Source organism: Trachypithecus francoisi, unplaced genomic scaffold (assembly GCF_009764315.1).
Source record: "Trachypithecus francoisi isolate TF-2019V2 unplaced genomic scaffold, Tfra_2.0 Contig01440, whole genome shotgun sequence".
NCBI lineage: Eukaryota > Metazoa > Chordata > Mammalia > Primates > Cercopithecidae > Trachypithecus > Trachypithecus francoisi.
In genome coordinates, this window is record NW_022681431.1 from 7,647,272 (window position 1) to 7,655,704 (window position 8,433).

Below are 8,433 nucleotides of genomic sequence, written 5' to 3' on the forward strand. Positions count from 1 at the left end.
GAAATAGTGTAACACAACTTGAAGCAAGTCAAAACCTGTTTCACATAAAATCTCACGTGGATGTCCAGTGTATAAAGAAACCTGGTGAAAGCACCGGGCTGTCATGGAGCCTCTCGTTTCTCCCCACTGCAGTTCAAGGCAGCTTTCAGGAGATGTAGAGGAAAAAGCTTCATCATAAGAAGAACTCGGTAGACCTGAGTTCTCTTTCTGATTCTACCGGTACTATATGGCCTTGCTTAGTTATTGAACAAATTCGAGTCTGCTTGTCTGCTTGTATGCCTTTTAGGGTTATTGTAAGGATTGGAGATTTTTGTGTGTAAAACACTAGGACTGTGCCTGGTCCATAGCAGGCCACTGTTATTAGTAAACCTTTTTTAAGATAAATTTGCCTTATTACTCTTACATAATACTTAGGATTTGTTGGTTATGTAGCACTCTTATTAGTTTGTAACTTATTTTTTAGTGAAAACATTTTCTTAAGGAGCCTTTTTATTCCGGAATAAGACCTAATGAAAAGACCTGTTAGGAAGCCAAGTGTTCTCAAAGGTCAGGCTGACTCAGTGACTCATTCAGCATTTATCCTTGCAGTTGACGGCCACTTCGTTGTGTAAGATTTCGTGTAAGTGAAAAAATGTTTTCAGACTAATGTCATAAATACCTCGCTAAGATGTTTTATTTTTACCAAGTGTGGGGGTACAAATCATCTGAGGTCAACAAAGCATCCTGTGCTCTTGAAATTTTCTGTTACTCTCGTAAGAGAGAGTTAGCTTAATTCAGTATTAGGAGCCAACAGATAATAGTTCCCCAGACTACATTTAAAATAGCACTTAGAGACTACAACAAGAAAAACTTGGCAAGGCAGTTCTTGAGGGAAAATTATCCTTTGTGGGGCAACTTAAGTAGAAGGAAGTGAGTAGTTTTCTTAAATGCAACAGTCATGTTCCTTACTCAGCTACCAACTGTAGTTTTATTTCGAGCCATTTTTCCAGTTTGGGGTTGAACACCTGCCTCACACTCAGGCAAACCATGTGGTGTCCCCAGCTGCCCCTCCCATATGAAGCCCTGCAGTGGTAACAAGGAGCGGGTGACTGATGTTTGGAAACAATGAGAAATCGCTTCCAGTCACTAATGGGTCACAGAGCTTTGCATCCTGAGCCAGTGGCCAAACTCGTCCAGAAAACTTAGTAAATGTTTTTCAGACACGTGTGAAGGCGAGGAATTGTGGGACCCTCCCTGAACAGTCTGCCGCATTTCTACTTAAGGGAAAAGCAAAGCATCTGACCGTGGCTCTCCCTGACGCCGAGGCACACGTGAACAATGCCTCGGTCAGGAGGCTGAGGGTCCCTAACCTAGAATCAAGCCCATGGCTCTTTGCTGTGATTAGCAGCTACAAGTAGTGCACATGTGATATGCCACTGTTCTCTAAAGAATTTCATCTCCAAACTGCTAGAGCATTTTCTAAATCTAATAAATTACAGCATTCCAGGTAACAGTGGTCATATAGCCCTTTATCCGCAGATGCAACTAGAAAATGGCTTGTCTGGGGTCACAAGGGAATGGCAGAACATGAGCTGGAACCTGGGTCTTTAAACCTGGGCTAATGCTCTTCCCAAAGCACGATGTTAACATCCAAAGGCCACTCCACGCATCAAAATGGCATTCACAAATGTCGATCTTGCTAGAAACCAGGATTTTGCATTGTGGCTAAAGTTCCGTATCCTGATGGACAGAATGGTAGCGTGAACATAAACCAAAGGCCCTGACTCTCTGGACCTAAGAACTTCAGGGCCCACACTAAAAAGTTAAGCTTTTAGGGGAAGGTAAGATGGGAGTGTGTGTACAGACAGTAGCCTCCAAATGCATCTAATTTCTTTTCTAAGCAGTCATATTCTTCATTTCCACAAGAGGGCAGCAGCCCCTGAATGGTGTCGCAATGGCTAAACATTGAGTTCCAGAAACAGACACTTTCGGCTCAGGGACTGGCAATCAACAGTTCGCTGAATCAAACAGTGGTTTTTTTGGAGCTGCATGTTAGTCTGGGGACTATAAGGGAACATGCTCTGATAAAAGATAAACTGAAATCCGTGTAAGGAGCCCTGTACTGTGGAATCGGGAGGTCGGGGTAGAGAGATGGCAGGGAAGATCTGGTCCAGCCCTTTCCTGATAACTGAAGGGCTTTCTGAGCATCTGAAGCAGTGAGATCCAGCTTCGGGTGAAGGTGGGACAGTGTCAGGAGGCAGTCCACTCAGGGGTGGGCATCTCTGGTAGTTGCAATTGGAATAATCTTCCTAAACCAAGAAACTTGCCTCCCTCTAACTTCAGGGAGGGATATCCTTGGGCTGTCCACTAGGGCTCTCCCAAGTGTTGACCCTCTACCATTCTGAAGTTAGTTGGCCACTTTTAAGTCTTCAGTCTAAATGTTTCTAGTTCCCTTAACCATCCCTCCGTTTATGAGTAAGGGAATTACTCATCTCTCTGGTAACTGAACAGGTTTAGAAGTCAGATCTAGCCTCCTGACACAGTACTTTTGTTCTTGAGTCTGTGCTGTCCATAGAAAATCTTCTCCAAAATCTAGGAGCTCAGCTCTTGGAAATCAAGGCCTCTCCCAAACGGGAAGCTGGAGCTGGAGGCAAGCACTGACCATGGGCCTTGGGACCAACTCACAGAGGCCAGGACTCTGATTCAAGCTTAGGTTGCTGGAAACCTCAATATGCTCTGACCTAAGACATTGTATTCTCTGGTTCTATACTTTTCCGCGGGATCTACTATTCAGTAGCACTCAAGTGTGGCCGTAGCACTAAGGAAACTTCATTAGTGGTTTACCTACTAGACGTTCATTGTTCATGTAAAACTTGGAAAGTACAGGTAAGCATGAAGAAGAGAGTTCCATAATCCTATGACTTTGAGGAAATTTAACATTTTATCATAAAGAACCTTTCAACAATCATGACTTTACCAACTGTGGCTTTGCCCTTCTGTCTTGTTAAGCCAAAGCCCACGGCATTTCTGGCTGCTTTCTCCTTATATATACCGTGTATATATAAGATAATGGGAATCGTGTCAAGAAGATATGTATTTAAGGTGTAAACTTTCAGTGCATGCGATTACAAAACAGCCATGTAGTTTAATCTGAGGGGTCCATTGAAAAACAAAAATAATTCAAAATAACAAAGTTCTACTGAATTCCTTAGATTACGTGTGCCATGAGGGGAATTGTGGTCCTTTAGCAGTACTTCTCAAAAGCCCCTTTCTTCTTTTTTTTTTTTTAAATGTCTCACTTTGTCACCCAGGCTGGAGTGTAGTGGTGTGATCTTGACTCACTGCAGCCTGCAACCTCTGCTTCCTGGGCTCAAGCAATTCTCCTGCCTCAGCCTCCTGAGTAGCTGGGATTACAGATGCACGCCACCACACCTGGCTAATTTTTGTATTTTTAGTAGAGACGAGGTTTCACCATTTTGGCAAGGCTAGTCTCGAACTCCTGACTTCAAGTGATCCACCCGTCTCGGCCTCCCAAAGTGTTGGGATTACAGGCGTGAGCCACTGCACCCGGCCAAAAGCCCCTTGCTTCTCATGAGTCTGCTGCTGTTTCCTTCAGCCACTTTGGTTTTCAGGGAGGGTTCAGAAAACCATCCTCCATTGTGCTTCTTTCTGGCCTTTGCTAGCCCTGTTTCCCATCATGAGACCCCAGGAACTGAAGTGGTGAGGATGAATCCTGTGGGACGATGAGGAATGAGACCAGGCTGAAATGTGGACTTGGCAGAAGCCCTCCTCCACCTCCACCAGAAGGCAGGGGCGGAGTAAGGGCTGAAAGGTTTGAAGGTTTGTATGCACATTTCTGCGTTATCCAGAGAGGGGAGGAGACAGAGATAGAAAGTGAGTGAGTTACTAGTTACTGTGTGTGTGTGTGTGTATTTAACAGCTTTACTGCAATATAATTCACATACCATCCAGTTCGCCCACTGAAAGTGCCATTTGATGATTTTTAGTCACAGAAGTCACCGAGTGTGCATCTATCACAATCAATGTTATAACATTTCCATATTCTCTCCCCACCCCCAAAAGACTGTACTCATTAGAAGCTACTCTCCATTTCTCCCCAACCCTACCACTGATCTTTCTGTGTCTGGATTTGCCTGTTCCGGATTTTGTGTGTGTGTTTGTGTGTATGTGTGTGTGTGTGTGTGTGTGTGATGGAGTCTCACTCTGTCGCCCAGGCTGGAGTGCAGTGGCATGATCTCAGCTGACTGCAACCTCTGCCTCCCGGGTTCAAGCAATTCTCATGTCTCAGCCTCTCGAGTAGCTGGGATTATAGGCCTGCACCACCGTGCCTGGCTAATTTTTGTATTTTTAGTAGAGATGGGGTTTCACCATGTTGGCCAGGCTGGTGTTGAACTCCTGACCTCAAGTGATCCGCCCTCCTCGACCTCCCAAAGTGCTGGAATTAGAGATGTGAGCCACCGGCCCGGCCTGTTCTGGATATTTCTTGTAAATGGAATCATACAGCGCTTCTTTCAGTTAGCACAGTGCTTCCCAGTTTCATCCAGGTCACGACGCATCATCAGGCTTCATTTCTTTTTATTACCAAATAATATTTCATTAGATGAATATACTACTTTGTGTGTATCCATTCATTGGTGGACAGACATTTGAGTTGTTTCTGCTTTTGGGCCATTAATGCTGCTGTCAACATTCATGTGTAAGTTTTTGTGTGGATGTATGTTTCATTCCTCTTGAGTATATCCCTAGGAGTGGAACGGCTGGGTCATATGATAGCTCCATGTTTAACCATTTGAAGAACTACCAAACGACAGACCAAAGTGGCTCCCCCATTTTATATTTTCATTGGCAGTGTGTGGGGGTGGGGTTTTTATAATGCCCAATCATCAGGTTTGTTCAGGAAGCAAGTAACTTCTAGCTTATTTACTGAGCTTTTAAAGATATACTTAATGTTGTTTCTTAAGAAAAACCAGGTCTTTATTTACTATGAGACTCCAAGTGTTTTAATATAGTTGAAACTAAAGAAACATAAATTTTACATTCTGCCTCATAATTGCATGGGAAACTGCACTTATTAAGTACTCAGTTTAATGACTAACACTTTATCATAAATACACCCTTCTTTTCTCTGTTGTTTAACATTTAGCATATTTTCAACTTTTGCTTACACTGTGATGGATTTGTTGGTACATAAATATTCATCTGTGTTCTGGGATATTTAAGAGACTTCCGAAAGTATAGGACAAAGAATATGAACAGTACCAAAGCTCATGACTTCTATTGGCTCCACCGCTCTAAAAAAGATGTATGACAGCCTTTGGTCTCACCATGATTTCGTTGCAGCCTGTCTAGCACTGGGTGCCCATTCTTGTTAAAACACTAAAACCAAAAACACCTTAATGTTAAGAAAATTTTCTTTTAGAGTAACATACATAGAAAACTGCACAGATCATTACTGTGATAGCTTGACACATTTCCACAAAATAGACACACCTGTGTGACAAGACCCACGTTACTAGACAGGACATTTCCAGCCTCTCAGAGATCCCCATCCTGTCCCCTTTCAGTGACAAATCATCTCCTCTTTCTCTCCAGAAACCACTCTCCTGACTTGTAATAGGGGAACAAAATCCTTGCTAATTTAATGCATTAAAAAGTATACTGTGTTAAAGTAAGCCACGTTATCACAGAATTCCAACATTTTTAAGCCATCTGTATTTCTTGTGGAAATCCAGGGCCTAGCCATGTACTCTGCAAAGCTAGCTTTCTTCCTTTTAAGGTCCCCAAATGGGTGGAGGACAGGGAGCCCACGTGATTTCTACAGTCCAGGAAATCTAAATCTGGCCTGCAGCCAGTGTGCCGTGGCTGTGCCCAGGATCCCTCTTGGGCAGCACATGGGACCTCTTTCTTGCCACATTCTCTAGGTAATGATGGACTTTTTGCTGTCCCTCCTATATCACCAAGTCAAACTCCGGGGGATGCCAATCCAAGACACAAAGCCAGCAGCAGAGCGTTTACATGATGAATGGACCGTTTCACTCAAGGCAGGACACTGCTGAACTTACCGTTCCACTCCTGATCAATTTTTCTGAGGTAGTGAGCTCCCTTTCTAGAACAGGATAGAATAAATACCCTAGGGGGCCATGGCTCTTTCCCCTGCAGACCTGTGCAGAAGTCTGGAATGGGAAGCTCTGGCTTCCCAGCTTAAGGACAAGAGGATCTTTTCCTTCCAGACATGGCACTTTTCCCCAGGTCTGCCTCATGGACTCTGTTCCCTGGTCTTCCCCTTGCTTTGAAAAATACAAATACCAACATACAGGAAGTGACATTAACACACATTCAAGCAATTGGAGCTCTTTGGGGAGGTATTTAGTACTCTGCTGCTGCCATGTAAAAAGAAGGAATAAGGAATAGAGTTTTCCTCAAGAGCCCAGGAGAGATTCCAACTGCATGGCTGTTGTCAGCACAAACCCCCATGCCCACCTTGACCCACTTCCTCTAATATTGAAGATAGGGCAGGGGGAACATTACTGCCCGCTACCTGAGGTTTGGGGAGGCCAAGTAACTGACCCAGATTTAGTGGAACAACTGGGATTGGAACTCCAGGATGCTGAAATCTAGTGGAGATTCCTTCTGTCACTCTGTTCCTGCTGTGCAGAAAGGTCCTCGGATTGTGGTAGCCTAACATGGAAAATCATGGGCTTTGGAAAACAGCAGATCCAAGATGAATTCTATGTTCTACCGTTACATTATGAGAATTTAGACAAGTTGTTTACTATCTCTGACCCTATTTATCATATAAATGGAGAAAATGAACTGTTAAAGACTAAGTGAAAACACTACAAAATAGCTACCAGAGTATCTGGGTTTGAATCCTGGCTTTGCCTTTTTCTAATTAATTGCACAACAAATGGCAGAAACATCATACAGTAGAAATGAGAGATGAGAGGTCCTCTAGGTGAGTGGGGAACTGTTTAATCTCATGGCCTTCATTTCTACATCTCTAATAATATACCTTAAAAAAAAAAAAAAAAAAACTTAGGGGCCAGGGGCCAGGTGCAGTGGTTCACACCTATAATCCCAGCACTCTGGGAGGCCAAGGCGGGTGAATGACCTGAGCCCAGGAGTTTGAGACCAGCCTGGGCAACATAACAAAACCCTGTCTCTACAAAAATAAAAATGAAAATTAGTCAGGCCTGGTGGCATGTATCTATGGTTCTAGCTACTCAGAAGGCTGAGACAGGAGGATCTTTTGAGCCTAGCAGTTCAAGGCAGCAGTGAGCTATGATCATGCCACTGCACTCTAGCATTGGCAACAGAGCTAGACCCTGTCTCTGAAAGAAAAGGAAAAACAAGCTTTATATTTTTGTGATAAAATGAATTCACAGTTTTGAGAGATTTAAGGCCCATTCCTTAATGACTATGTCATTTAGCCTTAATTTCCTTACCTGTAAAGCAATCTGAGCAGGGATTATCTCTGTATCACCGGGTGATTGTAGACATCCAAAGTAGGTGCTCACTTTGGCAGCAGTATACTAAAATTGGAATGATACAGAGAAGATTAGCATGGCCCCTGCATAAGGATGACATGTTTTTAAAATTTTAAAGAAGAAAGAAAAAATCGAAAGTAGATGCAAACTATTTTATGATCTCATGATCTCAAAACAAAGGGAAAAGAGTAAGATTCCTTGTCTCCTAGAAGAATTAGTGATCTTAAGTTGCCATGAGTGTCTAGAGGAAGCTAATGTTTTATTGTGTCTCACGTGGCTGATGAGAGATGCGTTCTATTTTATTAATGACAGTACTGAAGCCAGATGTTCAGTAACTTGCCCAAGTTCACAAAGTTAGTGTGTGACCAGCCTGGCTTTAACTCACGGCTTGTTCTCCAAAGACCATGGTTTTTTGTTTGTTTTGTCTTTGTATTGTAGGGTAAGAAGGTTATGACCAGGCCCTTAAGTGTTATCAGAGAAATAAGGTCAATGGCTATAAAAGTGGGTATGCAAAATTTCTTAGTGGGATGGCTAACCTTAGGGCTACCAGAATTGTATTCCTAAGTAAAACGATTTCAGGAAAGACAGGCTTGGGACTGGCACCCTTTTCATAAGAGCAAAATAAAATACCAAACTCTACTGACCTACTAGAGTTTGATACCAAACTCTACTATCTTCTCTCCACGTCAATCACCACAACTCCCAACCATATTAAAAGAGAGGCCCCCTGAGGGTGGTCGGCATGGCAGCTGGAAGGTCTGATGCACCCACTAACCCAGAGGACCTCTCATTTCTGCTATAGGACACCCACCAACGAGCAGGTCTCAGAGGACAGGGATGGGTAGTTACTAGAGAGCTCTTACAGCCTGAGGACAAGACAAGATCCTTGTGGCTCGTGAGGGACCCAGGAAGGCACAAGGAGCAGGTGTCAGCTTCAGAAGCCTTT

General features: G+C 43.5%; 1 pseudogene; it reads left to right on the forward strand.

The window, feature by feature from the left end:
• Positions 1–7,510: 7,510 nt before the first annotated feature.
• On the forward strand, positions 7,511–7,601 carry LOC117095997 (annotated as a pseudogene).
• The last annotated feature ends 832 nt before the right edge of the window (positions 7,602–8,433 follow it).